Source organism: Lithobates pipiens, unplaced genomic scaffold, assembly GCF_037356315.1.
Source record: "Lithobates pipiens isolate NorthernLeopardFrog02 unplaced genomic scaffold, aLitPip1_a1.2 Scaffold_23, whole genome shotgun sequence".
NCBI lineage: Eukaryota > Metazoa > Chordata > Amphibia > Anura > Ranidae > Lithobates > Lithobates pipiens.
Genome location: NW_027507785.1, coordinates 83,797,676 through 83,814,833, shown reverse-complemented (window position 1 = coordinate 83,814,833; position 17,158 = coordinate 83,797,676). Strand labels below are relative to the sequence as shown.

General features: G+C 41.8%; 1 protein-coding gene across 9 annotated transcripts in view; it reads left to right on the top strand.

Annotated features, from left to right (window-relative positions):
• MAGI1 (membrane associated guanylate kinase, WW and PDZ domain containing 1) overlaps positions 1–17,158 on the top strand; it is a 708,238-nt gene that overhangs the window by 119,140 nt on the left and 571,940 nt on the right. The gene's annotated exons all lie outside the window — the stretch shown is intronic.

The window sequence follows — 17,158 nt, the reverse complement described above, 5'->3', positions numbered from 1 at the left end:
GGACTGTAACACCTTCTCGCATGATTTTTCGTCCCAGAGAGAGGACAGTGCTTGAACCATGGACCAAACTATCCTGCATATCTACAGACCTAGGCTGCACACCATTCAAAATATGAAATGCTGGCATCTAAAGGAATGCAGATTGTGGGTTGGCTAGGTACAAGATTCAAATATGAGCCCCTCAGCAGGTGTGCTGTGTTCCCAGGGTTGGTTTATATGCAAAACTTTATATTTGTCTGTTTCGTATCTTTTAGTATTTTCCCAGTCAGGCAATAAATATAATTAAAATGCAAATCAAAACCTGAATGGATGCACATTACCAGACATGCACAGTTCAGATTTTCTTTTTATAAAATGGCTAATGAATTATACATCTAGCAGTGTTTTGTACCTGGGAGGGAGGAGGAATCTTGTTTGAGGTAGATGTTTTAGAAAACAGGACATAAGTTATCAAGTACCTTGAATACAGAAGGAACAGGCGGCTGAGAACTTAACAGAAGATGTAAACATGCCAGGGGCCTGCGGCGGAAAAGGCAGACATTTTATAGCTCTGCTGCCAAGGCAAGTGCATTCACTAAGGTGTCCCTGGATGCCTCGGAACGTACAGCGCAATATGTACTGTGTGTGTGTGTGTGTGTGTGTGTGTGTGTGTGTGTGTGTGTGTGTGTGTATATATATGTATGTGAGTGTGTGTGTGTGTGTGTGTGTGTGTGTGTATATATGTGTATATATATATATATATATATATACACACACCCAGTATCTCACAAAATTGAGTACACCCCTCACATTTTTGTAAATATTTTATTATATCTTTTCATGTGACAACACTGAAGAAATGACACTTTTCTACAATGTAAAATAATGAATGTACAGCTTGTATAACAGTGTAAATTTGCTGTCCTCTCAAAATAACTCAACACACAGCCATTAATGTCTAAACCGCTGGCAACAAAAGTGAGTACACCCCTAAGTGAAAATGTCCCAATTGCTCAGACCATATCCATCAAATAGGTCTGCATGGCTGTCATCCCAGAAGGAAGCCTCTTCTAAAGATGATGCACAAGGAAGCCCGCAAACAGTATGCTGAAGACAAGCAGACTAAGGACATGGATTACTGGACCATGTCCTGCGGTCTGATGAGACCAAGATAAACATATTTGGTTCAGATGGTGTCAAGTGTGTGTGGCGGCAACCAGGTGAAGAGTACAAAGACAAGTGTGTCTTGCCTACAGTCAAGCACGGTGGTGGGGGTGTCATGGTCTGGGGCTGCATGAGTGCTGGTGGCACTGGGGAGCTACAGTTTGAGGGAACCATAAATGCAAACATGTACTGTGACATACTAAAGCAGAGCATGATCCCCTCCCCTCTGAGACCAGTCCGCAGGGCAGTATTCCAACATAACGACCCCAAAAACGCCTCCGAGACGACCACTGCCTTGCTAAAGAAGCTGAGGGTAAAGGTGATGGACCGGCCAAGCATGTCTCCAGACCTAAACCCTATTGAGCATCTGTGGGTTATCCTCAAACGGAAGGTGGAGGAGCACAAGGTCTCTAACATCCACCAGCTCCATGATGTCGTTGTGGAGGAGTGGAAGAGGACTCCAGTGACAACCTGTGAAGCTCTGGTGAACTCCATGCCCATGAAGGTTAAGGCAGTGCTGGAAAATAATGGTGGTCTCTGTGCTGTTTGGCGTATTGTAAGTGGGATACTTTGCGGCATTTGCATAGTAATGGCTTTCTTCTGGCGATTCAACCATGCAGCCCATCTTTGTTCAAGTGTCTCCTTTTTGTACATTTTGAAACAGCCACACCACATGTTTTCAGAGAGTCCTGGATTTCATCTGAAGTTATTTGGGGGTTAAACTTTACATCCCAAACTATTTTCCTGGCAGTTGTGGCTATGATTTTTGTTGGTCTACCTGACTGGTTTGGTTTCAACAGAACCCCTCATTTTCCACTTCTTGATTAGAGTTTGAACACTGCTGATTGGCATTCTCAATTCCTTGTATATTTTTTTATATCCCTTTCCTGTTTTGTACAGTTCAACTACCTTTTCCCGCAGATCCTTTGACAATTCTTTTGCTTTCCCCATGACTCAGAATCCAGAAACGTCAGTGCAGCACTGGATGAAAGATGCAAGGGTCTGTCAAGAGACCAGAAACTTATAGACCTTTTATACACACACACTATTTACAAGCAAACAGATCACAGGTGAGGATGGTTACCTTTTAATAGCCATTCAGTTATCAGGCCAAAATCACCAGGGTATGTAAACTTTTGATCAGGGTCATTTGGGTAGTTTCTGCTGTCATTATGATTTAAAAAAAGAGTAAAGACAGTTGATTGATAATAAATGGCTTCAGCCAAATGCTAACCATGAGTGAAAGAAAAGTTTTTGTGTTATCATTCATATTCTCTGAAAAATGGCCAAGAAATCATAAATTCTGCCAGGGTATGTAAGTATTTATGTGTAAGTATGTGTGTGTGTGTGTGTGTGTGTGTGTGTGTATATATATATATATATATATATATATATATATATATATATATATATATATATATGTGTAAAACAGTTGTCAGATCTCCATGCTCCACCAGCTCGCTTCCGAGTCACACTCTTTGTGTTCATTGACACAAACAGTGTGGCTCTGCCCTGCATCTGCTCCCTCTGCACTGGTTGTAATTAACAGCATCAGGAGCCAATGGCTCCCGCTGCTGCCTCTAAGCCAGTGAGGAGAGAGAGAGAGAGTAGCGATGCTGCTCTCAGGCACATCGTAAAATCGACCTTTGGCTCAGGTAAAAGTATAAGGGGTGGAGTGAAGGTAAAGAAACCTTCACACAGAAGCCTTATTTTCCTTTATGCATAGAATTCATTTCACATAAAGACCATCAGCTTTTAGAACTACAGAACAGTATTCTTCTCTCCATAGTATAGTGGAGGGAATGTTTTGTAATTCACATAGAGACCTGAGAACAATGCAAACTGATAAGACTGCTACACAGGTAGAGCACACAGGAATGTATCTACACGCAAGGTTTCTGGTGGGTTTACTAGGTATTTTTTTACGCTTACTTTTTTTATTATATTTAACAGAGCAAAAAAAAACTTTCATTGTAGTTTACTTTAAGCTCCAAAATGCACGCATTGTTTGCCAAGCCATGCTGCTTCCAGAATTTCACAATGTAATTGTAATTTGCGACTACAATAAATATTCCTTATAGAATGGATCTGACACTGTACAATGTTATTATTCTGTCCTTTTACGAATCCTGTGCCCTTCTCTCATCACCTATCCTTCAAAACGTGAAGCTGCTTTGCACATTCTTTTTTGCTGACTTCTAAAACATGGTTCTCTTCATGCTGGGAGCTCTATTCAGCTGTGTATTGACCTGTTTGCTCCTCGCTTACAAATGAATGTATGTAAATGAATGTGTTTTAGCACAGATATTGTGGCTCTCTCTGTAGCTGCACAACTTACATGGCTGGGCTTACCAACTCTGACAACCCAAGTTCGAAACCCCATACATTTTACATTGCTTGCAGGGATTAATCTCAGATACGGTTTCTTACTCTAATGGAATGACTCTTAACTGTATTCTGAGTTTTTAATCCTTTAACTTCTTTTGCAGGTTTTTGAAATGGGAGCTCAACTGTGTTTTATTATCCACTGGCCAAATGCCTCACTTTGTAAAGAAAATAGATCTTTCATTTTCAGGGAAGCCTCACACTGCCCTGCTGTACTTTTGCTAAAAGCGCAGCTAACCTGTGACTTTTGTGCAGGTTACTTGCACTTTCCCATAGACTTCTGTGAAAGAGCACACCAAAGATGCAGCATGCAGTGGTTTTAGTGCGCTTTTTGTAACAGCACCAAAATCGCTGGTCCTTATAGAAGTTTATGGGGAGGCGTAAGTAGCCTCGGGTTTTCTGCACTTTAGCAATAGTCCAGCAGGGCAGAGTGAAGCTGCCCTTTGATCTTGATTTTAAAGACTGGCAATAAGTGGATCATTTTTTTATGTTATTTTTTTGATCAGCCGGCGAGTTGATTGAAAAAATTATAACAAACTGATTCCCTCATCTACACAAGCGAGGTCGATGAAGGAATCCTCCCCACTGTGCTATTGTATTTTGACAGCGGAGGTCCTACGCTGTCAAAATACGCTGATGAGTGCAGCAGCCAAATGGCTACAGACATTAATTAAATCAAATTTAGTTTTAGCATTAGATTGACTTCTTTCAAAAGGGAATGGCCATAGATGGGTCAAAATGTGGCCAATCCCTGCTGAACCGGATGAATTTCAATCTATTTATGGCCAACTTACAGAGGATCTTCAGTCTTAACAAACAATTAAAAGTCTACAACTACAAATACTGTATTTGTTGACTTTTTAAAAAAGGACACTTACCTGTCCAAGGATCCAGCACCGTCCTCACCCTGGCCAGTTCGTAGCTGGTCTTCGGGTCCCTGGTGTCCGCATGTTTACTGAGGAGAAGCCAGCAGTGACTCCTTGTGGCTTTGCAACCATTTGGTTTGCGCTTTCACTGTGGCATGTCCCAGAGGGTTGTACGGGGTGATGTAGTGGTAAAGAACTTCCATTCCAATCGCTTGTGTGGTTGGATAGTAGGAGTAGGTACCTGTTGAAGCCCCCCACCTAGAAAAAAACTCACAAGAGGGAGAAGGGGTGAGGTAGGTGTTAAAGTGGAACTTCCCTTTTAGAGCGAAGTTCAGCTTTAAGTGTTGGTACTGTCTAAGGTTGGGTTTCTCAGCTAGAGTTCTGTGAAACCCTAGGGTTCCTCCTGAAGATGCTAGGGGTTCCTTGAGCTAGGGGTTCCATGATTAATGGTATATTGATCTCCCACCGCCACATGCCACCAATGCAATAAGCAATTTTCCACTATCCACCAATGTAAGGGGTCACTTCTATAATGTATTTACTGTCTTTTATTTGATTTATTTTTTTGTAGGGGGTTGGTAACCAAATTCTATACCCCGGATGTCAAATTAGCTAGTTAGGCCATATTACTTATTCATTAATTTAATGCTTACTTGAACTTATTGAACATGCTCTTGTACCATGAGCTGTAGGTATCATCATTTTTAGCAGGGTTCCCAACGGCACTTTAATTATTTCAAGTGTTCCTCAGGGGTAAAAAGGTTGACAAAGGTTGGTCTGAAGATATGAATTGGTACCCTGGACCTTACAGTTCCTGTGCAGAACAGCTGTGTAACTGCAAGCCCCAAGAGCCCAGACCAAAGAATATCATGGGTTTGTTTGTATCCCATGTAAGGGCTTTTGTTCTTCTATAAAAAAAAAATCCTAAGCCCTATATAGTAGGATTTTTTTTTATTTTATTTTTAATCCAAAATAAAAAAATAATTAGTTTCCATCCTCGGACCAAAAAACAAACTAGGCTTTTAGCGTTTACTTCACAGTCAGGTTGTGACCCATCACAACCACATATAGAATCCAATTTGGAGTTTCTACCGCAATAGCTAAAACAGCAGCACACCCAAAATATATACATATATATACTTAACCCAACCACCATCTAGCCCAATCACTTTCTGACTAGAGAAAAGGTAGAGGTGTGAAACGCTTGGAACCTATACGATATGTTGGTGCACTGATTAGGTGTTTAGATCACCCCTTTACTAGCTCACCTCTACCCCAACCATTCACAGTGAATAATCTACCCTGTAAAACAAGTTGCAGGCCCAGGTAGCAATATAGTGTATCCAACTGATTATGCTTGTTGTTAGCCCTTATACAGGGGCTGTCTTTCTATAACCTTCCATTAGCAAAGCTCAAACTCAAATGGTTTTGAGTAAAATCTGAACATTGCCATTTGCCTCCAACAGATCCTTCAACAGAAACTTCAAATCCTATAGCGACATAACGGGAGCAGTTAGGTAATGAATGCCATTGGTAGCATTCCTTTGCCCAGCTTCGCAGTGTCGAATTTGACAGAAAGATGGGGTCATGCTTCATCTCTACATCCATCAAAGCCTTACATATTTTCAAACGTAAAGGTTCTTTGACTTAATCTCCATCATCGTTGTCTTGTTATGTGCGTTCTTTTATGACATTTTCTGAAAACCGGTGATCTTCGTAATGGATAACGTATGCGAAGCTTTGATAATCTGGCTAAGTGGGAGCTGACCTCTATCACATTTCTATGTGAAAGGTAATTAGCTGATTGATGTTTGGCCTCAGTCGCTAGCGATCATCTCTCCGGGAAGGCAATGAAATTTTGTCGAATGAGAGAAATGACATTTTTATTTCCTGGAACAAAAGCTGCTAAAAAAAGAAAAGACAATGAAGCTCTTTCTTTTTTCTCACGTCTTTGTGGCGGCTGTAACATTTCTTGAGACTCTAAATTGCTTTTTGTGTAGGTTGTGCTGAAGGATTATAGGTACAAGTGGAATCATGGCCTGTACTTCTATTGTCAGAAATTTTATAGTTCAAAGTTCAAGTCATGCTTCTAGGGCTGGTCAACAGTGGCAAAGAAGAAGCACTGAGTTGGGGTTGCCACCTCAGCCCATTAAACCCAAACACATATGAATTACACAGGTTCTGAAGCTAAATAAATGCAGATAAGGCAACAAGTGAGTTTAATTACCACCTTAATCAGCCACATAACCTGTCTAATTAATATGTGTTCGGGTTTAAAGGGGTGAGGTATCAACTCTACACTAAGTGGATGACCAAAGGTGTGCAGTGTCTACACATGGACAGATTTATCAGCCAAGAAGAGTCATTTGAGACTTTATGTTGATACTGCACTGTATTTTGGTAGCTCCAACTTTGTAGAATAAGCACTATAGGCTTGCTAGGTATTATAATGCTCACGAACACGAGGATTGCCTTTTGCCCACCGCAGCACCGTCCCACAGGGTTAGTTTGCAACTCTCAGCAAGCCTAAGGTACTGTCTGGAATTTTCACTGGCCATAGGGGAGTGCTGCATGCATTGTTTATATTGAATAAGACTTTGATTGTTTTTAAATAAATTACATTATGGTTTTTAAACCATTGGCACCGTCATAGATTTTTCTTCAGCACAGCAGTTAATTGCCCTTCGCTACAGGAGCTTTCACTTGGCGCTATTCACCATGGAAGTTTTTGGTTTTTATTCTAGCACCACTCCTGGTGCAGACACTCCACACAGCTGCTTGTGGCTCCCCACATGGTACCATCCATCCTCTACTAGGGGCTCACCACCTTGGTCCCCTAGCGCCAGACTTGGTTGTTGTTATATTAGGTACTACAATGACACATCCTAACTGCTTAAGATCAACTTTAGTCAGAAAATTAAAGCGGAGTTCTGGCGAAAAAAAATTAATGAATTGATCCTATCATTATTACTAACACAATTCAAAAACTAGTATACAATGTTTATTATGTATTTAGCAAAAATATAAGTTTCTTACTGAATATTTGCTACCTCCTGTTGTGGCCGTTGCCATCATGATTGTAGGCATGTGAAGCCCAATTGAGATCTCTTCCTGGATTTGTTTTGGAGAGGTTGCACCTCTCGATCTCGCGCAAGCGCAATTCACCGACCGTAGCGCCGATAGTTTCTAAAGTTACCATAACAACGGGCGGTGACAGAGGAAGGTAACATCACAGTACTGCCCACAGACTCCTGGCAAATGATGACACATCATTTCCCAGGAGCACAGGCGGGGGAGGAAGTGACGAGGAGCTCTGCCGACCAGGAAGTGGCAGATTAGGAGGACTACATAGCAACAGGGGGATTCTGGTAAGTATAAAGAAAAATTTTCCTCCAAATGTTTTTAGGTTTAGAGCAGTCCAATTCTGAAAACAAAAATTTCAGGGTGGAACTCGGCTTTAAGTCGTGTTAGATCACTTCAGGCCTATACTGTTTAAAATCCAGCAACACACTGTTTCACCCTGCTCTGCGCATGCTCAGTTGCTCTCCATTTTTATACACTGTGCCTAAAATGTAGAGGCTGATCTGTTGACATCCTAAACGTTTTCTGCTGCTCAGGGGCTCTGGACTTCAGCAAAATGTCAGCCTCCAGAAGAGACAGAAACAATGCTGGAGGCAATTTACAGCACACTCATTTTTGTAGCATAATTATTATGTGGAATGTATGTTCCTTGCTAAAGAACATTGTTTTATCAAGTTGTTATGGGCAAATTTCCACTTTAAAGGTAATATATAGTCATTTTGGGTATATTTTTGTGTAGTTCAAAGCTGGAAGCAGAGTCTCCATATGAAATGAGTAAATGGCTGCCCCCGTGTACATGTAAAAGATTAGTACACATTGATACCTTTTGTGTATTTACATCAAACATTTTTACATTCGATGAACTGATCTCTACATATACATCTAGAAATATATAGTCAAGACTAAGCATTCCCTTTAAGCCTTCAGTGTAATATAAGATAAAAATCACATTATCTCGAATGTAGCATTTTATATGAAAGATGTTCCCGTCGTTCGGATAGTCTGTATCTATCTAATCCAAGTGAGCAGATGGAATTCATGTAATTTGTGGACTGAGATAGGTTTGTCTTGATCATGTAAAGGTATGATGATAATTTTCCACTGCCTTGGCAATAAACATGAAATATGATTTATAAGATGAAAACCCTCTAGCTGGATTTTTTTCATTGGTATGTCTTTGAAAACACGACCTTCTACAAGGTTATTTGCCATCAAATCATAGGCCTATTCTTAAATGTATTTATATGTATATTAACTGTGACAGCTGCTTTCTGTTTATTGGAAAGGTGTTTAACTGTTTGAAGTGGTAGTTTGTCTTTGTGAGAGGCGTTTGATTCTGATAGTGGAAGGTCTCATAGAAAGTCATCCAGAATACTTGAAGCTGAGATATTTATGAATTGGAGCACGAGTTCTCATTTTGTGGTTTTGTGATATTATCTGGTGGTTATTTTTCAGCGGTAATTTAATTAAATCTAAGGAGGGATTGGGAATTTACTCTAATGGAGCTCTGCTCCAGATCTCAATAAATCTTGTTCCTCCCAAATCCAGGTTCAGGCCTGCCAATCAGCTTGTTCTAGCCTAGAAGATTCACACATGCAAACACTTGTGGGCTTTTATCTGCATGAAACGTAAACTAGTCGTCAATACAACCTTCCCAGGCTCCCCAGATCTGATGCATTTCACTCGATTTATAATTAACAGTCTGTCCCCAAAAAGCACAAAAAAGCCAAGTTTTTTTTAAATGCATACTTGAAGAGTTTTTTTTTCCCTTTCCATAAATGATTTTTTATTCACTTGTGCTTTAAAAATGGTAGAATGGTAGACTTACTACCCTTTTTTTGGAATCGGATTGCATGGGTGATCACACCTATGTGATCTGATATCTGCACAATTTGACTGTTCACACTGTGATCTGCGATCCGATCTGGGGGTGTCCATAACTTTACATGGACACCCTCCAGCGGTTCGCAGTGTGAACCAGTGTGGGAGTTGACACTGAATCGCAGGGTTTCCCGCATCACACCAGTGTGAACCCAGTCTAATACTGCTTTAAGCTCTATTGCATAATACAAGGCATCAGAGGGGGTCATAGGTGGGCTTTGCATTGGCTTCTAGTCAACTAACCTTTATGATGAAGGGGGAGATGTGTGCCTCACACATTTTTTGCATAAGGAGAGATCAGGGATTGTAATAAATGAATGATCAAATATCAAATCCAAGTTAAAGAAAACATTTTTAAAAATCAGCCCCACACAGCTAAAAACGCTTGGTCAATCAAAGTGTTAAGATGGGGGTGTTAATTGTCTCAAATACACCATTGTTGCCACTACCTTCAAGTGGTAGTAAACTCTGATACACCACTTGTACCTACAGGTAAGCCTGTAATAAGGCTTACCTGTAGGTACTTTGAATACCTCCTAAACTTGCACAGTTTATTAGATATATAGATATATTCAGAGTGCATGCAGCCTTACAGTGCCGGACCTTCAGAGCCCGTGCCGAAAATGGAGGCTCTTGCCCGGAAGAGACATCATCGTGCCCCTGGCCACCCACCCATGCAACTAACCTGCAAGGAAAAGGTGGGGGGGGGGGGGAAATGTCAGCCCTCTTAGCAGTGACATTGTGGTAGCCCTTGGCCTTCGTTCTAAGGTAAGATTCTCATAATGTGCTAGTATTCTAGCAGCTGTGGGTTTAGAAGGGGATAGAAGCAGCACACACAGTCAATTAGCTGTGCTGCAATGCTCATATGCTAACAGGCTGAGAGAGTAGAGAGATGAGCTAATCAATATACTGCTTCTTCTTCATTTTCCAGTCATAGATGTAGTTTTATTAACTACAGTAGAGAAAAGCCATTACATCAGGCCTGGCTATGCTGTCTGGCAAGACTGTGTCATGATGAATAAACCATTTGGAAGGTATAATCAATTCCTTATTTGCAATGTTTTTGGGGAATTTAGTCATTTTTTTGGAGTTCAGCTTTAAAGATAGAGAAACGCAGTCATTGATCGCCCTCTGAATTCCATACTGGTTGGGTCACTGACCCATAAGTACAGATGAGGAAAGTCAGAGTCCTTATCTGTTTACCAGTTTTGGGTAACTGACTCAAAGTATTTAAGCCAGAGGAACAGCCAGGCATTGGGCATTCTCAAAGGCAAGGTCAACAATGGTAGCTCTGAGTTTCTCTCTCAAAGTTTTCTTGGTGTATGAAATGTGGTTTGTACTGGTCCTTGTGAACATGAATGCTATGGCATGGCCATGCAAAGGGCAAAAATATTAACAATATACAATATGGTGTTACGGTAGTAAATCTAATAGAGTTTGTACAAAGTGTTTTAGCCTTGCATATGAACTTTTTGTCACATGTGGGTAACTTGTAGAAAGCTGTCTTTTTTCTTTACAAAAAATAATAAAAATGTTTAATAACCAACTTTATATATAATCTATGAAAATAGTTTGGCCTTAGTCACAGACTTGCTATGTTTTTCTAGGGATTTTTCTCAAATTTCAGTGATTTTCATAGATCGGTACTTTTCATATTTTGAAATGAGAGTCTTGAAATATTCCTGAGGCTGTAAAACGACAGCATTGTTTTCATTTAAAGCTGCTGGAGAAAATCAAATCAGCTTTGTGTAGGAGAAGACTTGTACATCTTGGTATGGGTTGTGGTTTGAGTTGGCTTTACAGTATTTTCCAATCTTGTTTCTTGTGCTGCAGTGGGATGAACAGAATAATTGAATTTGATTTTTTTTCCATGTTTGGCTGAGACTTTGAATGCACTGTGAGGAGTGAGTGTATATATTTATATATACACACAGTATCTCACAAAAGTGAGTACACCCCTCACATTTTTGTAAATATTTTATTATAACTTTTCGTGTGAGAACACTGAAGAAATGACACTTTGCTACAATGTAAAGTAGTGAGTGTACAGCTTGTATAAGTGCCGGTTCACACAGGGGCGACTCAGATCTGACTTTAAGTCGCCCCAAGTCACCTCAGGTAGCACAACATGTAGAAATCAATGTAAGTGAATGAGAGCTGTCTTAATGCACACTACTGAAGTCGCTCCGACTTCAGAAAAGGTTCCTGTACTACTTCAATCTGACTTGTAGGCGACTGGTACCCATTGATTTCAATGGAGGTCGCCTCCAAGTCGGATCTCCGTCTATACGGAGGCGACTCTCAGAGAATTATCAGCTCTCAAAAGGAGTTCCCCCCCTGAGAGCTCATTCTCTGGCCACAGCAAGTCGCCTGGCCTGGGGCGACTTAAAGCGGAGGTCCACCCTAAAGTGGACCTTCCGCTCATCGGAAACCCTCCCCCCCTCCGGTGCCACAATCGGCACCTTTCAGGGGGGATGGGGGTTCAGTTACCTGGATAATCCAGGTAACTGCACCCACTTCCGGGATAGCTCTCTGCGGAAAGGGGCGTAACTTACGCCCCTTTCCGCAAGTGCCCGCCCCTTCCCGCAAGTGCCCCGCTGCCTGCTGGGAAACACACAGATCCCAGAGGCAGCGGGGAGCGTCCTTATTGCGCAGCGCGATTCGCGCATGCGCAGTAGGGAACCGGGAAATGAAGCCGAAAGGCTCCATTTCCTGATTCCCATACCCAAGATGGCAGCGGCAGGACCCGACAGACGACCTAGAGATAGGCTTCGGGTGCCGACATCGCGGGCGCGCTGGACAGGTAAGTGTCACTATTTTAAAAGTCAGCAGCTGCAGTATTTGTAGCTGCTGGCTTTTAAAAAAAATAAAAAACGCGGAGTCCCTGTGGACTCCCGCTTTAAAGTAGTGTTGTAAGTCGCGTCCAAGTCGCGTCCAATTCGCCTCCAAAAGTCGTGTTGCCCCTGTGTGAACCGAGCCCAACAGTGTAAATTTTCTGTCCCCTCAAAATAACTCAACACACAGCCATTAATGTCTAAACCACTGGCAACAAAAGTGAGTACACCCCTAAGTGAAAATATCCAAATTGGGCCCAAAGTGTCAATATTTTGTGTGGCCACCATTATTTTCCAGCACTGCCTTATCCTCTTGGGCATGGAGTTCACCAGAGCTTCACAGGTTGCCACTGGAGTCCTCTTCTACTCCTCCATGATGACATCACGGCTGGTGGATGTTGGAGACCTTGCGCTCCTCCACCTTCTGTTTTAAGGATGCCCCACAGATGCTCAAAAGGGTTTAGGTCTGGAGACATGCTTGGCCAGTCCACCACCTTTACCCTCAGCTTTTTTAGCAAGGCAGTGATCATCTTGGAGATGTGTTTGGGGTCGTTATCATGTTGGAATACTGCCCTGCAGCCCAGTCTCCGAAGGGAGGGGGATCATGTTCTGCTTAAGTATGTCACAGTACATGTTGGCATTCATGGTTCCCTCAATGAACTGTAGCTCTCAGGAAGGGAGGGGGACAAGTCGTAAGAGGGCCAATGAGCTGCAGGGCTGCAAAGCTGGAGGTGTACCTCTGTAAATCTTCAGCTGCCCACATAATAATAATAATTGCAGCCGCACTCAGTGGAGGGAGATTTCTGCAGCATATTTGGCAATTAGAGAATCGCAGTATATATCAAATAATATGCAAAGTGGTTGGAGGGAAGCTTCAGAATGGCAAAGATGTTTTTTTTTTCTAATTATGAGGGCAGATTGCAGTTCCTCTTTAAGTGTAATTTCTGTCCACTGCCTTCTTTCCCTGCTATAAGCATGAGTCACTTCTGACAAGTTTTCCAGGGGAGGGAGCTCCAGCTGATTGACAGCTTAAACTCTCTTCCTGTGTGCTTTGTGAAGGGGGTGTGTCCCTTCCCTCCAATCAGCTCTCAGAGCTCTCCTCACTGCTGTAACTTTACCTCTCCGCCCCCTGCTTTTCAGAGCTGAGAGATCCTGTGTAAATTCTGCACTTTGAAAGGATGTGGGGGAAAGACAACTATAGATAAACAGGTACAATGTATGTAGGAAGATTTCTTTCATCTTTGTATCACCTGAGGCCAGTCACTTCACTGGGTATATGTAAGGGTTTACAACCACTTTAATTCAACAACAGTCTTTCCATAAGAGAGTGCGTTTAGAATATTTTATGTTGGTTACATACTTGTAAGGTTCCCGCTCCTGTAGATATCCAAAAGCCCGGAGACTGCAGCCGGGCGCCTTCATCTTGAATGTAATGTCAGCAGACTGAGAGCTGTCATGCAAGTCACAGACCTGAACAGACAATAATTCGACTCCAAAAAGCTGCAAGAACTATGACATTTTACGCAGGGTGGATAAAAAAAGATAATAAAAAAAAAAAGATTGGATTTTTTAATTTAAATCGGATGTTTTTAAATTTTTATCAAATGTATTTTAATCACATGCTTTTGGAGTAAAAATCTATCTAAAGATAGTTTTCTATTTAAGATACATTAATAATAGTTTATTCAGCATAAAATGGAGCTTAGTTATGTAGCATGAAGCTGTATATTCTGCAATATTTTCATTTTTGGTAAACTCTTTCAATGAACCCAAGCTCTGCAAGCTGTGATAACATGCATTGCGTTGATGCATTCACACAATTACCATGAGATAAAACAGAGTTTAGGAATATTCCTTTATCCCATTGCTTTACAAATCTATGCACACTACAAATTGCATGATTTGAATCGGTTCTGATATCGCTGTTTTACTAACCTGACAGCTTATTATTCTAAGGCTCCGTTCACACAGGGGGCGACGCGAGGCGACACAACTTGCCGTGCCGCGACCTGACAAGTCGCCCCCGTTCTGTACTACGGAACCGTTCTAAGAGGAGCGACTCGAGTCGCTCCGACTTAGAAAAAAGGTTCCTGTACTACTTTTGGGCGACCTCGGGGCGACTTGCATTGACTTCTATACAGAAGTCATTTGCAAGTCGCCGCTGAGGTCGCGGCGAGGCAAGTCGTGTCGCCTCGCATCGCCCCCTGTGTGAACCGAGCCTAAATAGGAAACCTTCATTTTGTTTGCAAATATTAAAGATTCTAATTGCCAGCAAGAATAACTCCTTACATTTGAAGAGCACCTGTCATTTCAGGTCCATCATGGCAGCGCCTGTTGGCGGGCATCCACTCACCTGCTGCCGTCACATCCCTCCCCTTGTTGTGTCACTGCCGCATCACCAGCTGTCCCATTAAAGTGAATGGGACTGTCGGTGTGTCAACAGCGGGTCAGAGGAGCCGTTGTGGCACAGAGATGACAGCTGCTCTTTAAAACTTATGATTTAAATCAAGCCTTTTTACTAGTGATTTAAATTGACTTGATTTAAATCAAATCCACCCTGATTTTAATCAAGGAAGGGCCCATTTTAAAGAATTGGCTCTTCCTGAAGAGGTCAAACTTTCTATCAATTTCAAAGGCACTTAGCAAGTGAATAAAAATAATATATGAAAATCACAAATATTACATGACTTGTACTAGATTTTGCTGTGGCAGAGTCTCTTGAAAGGTAGAATTTGTTACCATAGTCGTGTAATCTGTGATTAATGTGCCAATGGTGTAATGACACATTTTTACTGAAGTGTTTCGAAGAGAAAAAAAAACACAGATGAACACGCTGTATTTAGCTTTATTACTACAAAGCCCTAAAAAATATGTCGGGTCTTATTCCTGGAAAGTAAGGGAAATTCAATGTAGAAACAAAGAATGAGGAACCATCCTACCCACATGTCTTCTCACACTTACCAGGAGCTTCATGGTCACATACTTTATCCAGTGCTTCCAAGATATGTCCTGCAGGACTCAGTGGGCTTTCTTTAGGCTACTTTCACCTTGGGGTCGGAGGGGGGGGGAGGCATTAGCGGTAAAGCGCTGCTAATTTTAGTGGCACTTTACTGCTGTAATAACGGTGCTTTTTGCCCATTAACTTTTAACCCCCGCTAACGGCCAAATAAAGGGTTTGCAGGCCCTTCCCCACCACCAGAAAGATGCTGCTTGCAGGACTTTTCTAACGTCCTGCAAGCGCACCGCTCCAGTATGAAATAACTTGGGGTCTCACACTGGGGCTGCAGGTGAGGCATTTTTCAGGAGCTTTACAGGTGCTATTTTTAGCCCAAAAGCTCCTGAAAATTGCCCCAGTGTGAAAGGGGTCTAAGGGAGAGAACTGGTTATCACTCACAATGGACTCAACTCATTTTGGAAGCTCTTAACATTCTCAACCTCCTCCAATCCTTGCCTATGTGAGAGGGGCACTGTACTTATTGTTTCCGTTTAATTTGTGGCTGTTGCACACTTTACTTATTGCTCAACTTCTATCCTATAACCAATGCTCTTGTGACTTATCACTTGCAGGTTTACTGTTAGCACTGTTGTATTCAAGCAATCAATATCAAGCTAAGGAGATGTTACGAAACTCTTTCAGAACTTGGAATATAACATTTTGACTGCCAGATCAGGCACTCCAGCAGTAACTAGGAACAAGTACTCATTGATCGCTGCATTGCTTCTTCTCAAACAGTCCTTCTTCTCGAGACTATATTTTTAATGGTATCTATGGTAGTGGAGAGTCCCTGGAGGAACACGATTCCCCCCTTCTCTTTAGGATGCGTCGTATGGACCTATCACACGGAAGGCCTAATTGTCTTAAGACACCATGTAAAAGGAGTTGGTAGTCTTACAGCCTTCAAAGACTAAGGCTGGCCATAGACTAAAGCCTAGTGCACACGGGCTTATTGCCAGCCAACATTTAGACCGTGTATACCACGGCCAGTTTCTGTGGAAGGGGTGATCACCAAAAAAGGTCTGCTGATCGTCTCCTGATCAACGCTCTCAGCCACCAGATAAGGGCACTGACTGGAGTGTTCTGTCAGGACACAACCCGCTGAATGTATGAGCGCGTATGAGGCTATAGACAGTGCTATAATGCATGGATAGATCTATCTCCTGCTGTTGTCATTGTATTTTGTATGCAGCCACTGTTCGGCCACCAGTCTTCTGCCTGAACCCTTTTCAGTCGAAGGGTGCCTAGTGGAAAGGTGACGAGACGTCTACCCACTGATTCAATTTTGGCCGATTCATCAGCCACCTTCCCACTTGACATCCTTCATTTGAAAAGTAGACAGGCTGAAAATTATCAACTCATCAGGGTCTTCATCCAATCTAATGCAGCAGAAGTTTCCTCTATTTGTGCTGTATACGGTGGATGAGGAAAACTTTTTTTTCATTCAATCCTTCCACCTAGCAATCTACACACTTTTTTTTATTTCTGATTGAAGAGATTTTTTTTTAGTGGGAAGAAAAGACCTTGGTGGGAGAACTAGGGCCAAACTTTGTAAGCACTCCCTACAAAAGCAGAAAAAAGTCAATATGCCTTTTCTGTGCGTTTCCAATTCAGCACTTTAATACTGAAGCCAAAACATTTGCATGAAAGCCCGGCAAGTAGCATATTCAGAAGGAGAGGTCAACAATGGCCGCTTCCATATTTCCAACATGACAGATTTCCTTGAAGTCTGTTTTGTGCTTTTCATCATGTAAAATTTATAAACCATGAAAGCCAAAAGTGTGAGCAGTGAACTGATTGATCTTGATTGAGTTTTTATCAAAACTTTTGGCAATGCACAACTTCTGTACATTATAAATAGATCAGAGTAAGTTAGGGAGATAGTGATTTGAATTCTTTGGGTTTTAGGAAAAGCAGGCAGTACATTCTATATACCTGTCAAGTATGTATAAACCCCAGCAATGAACTTCTAT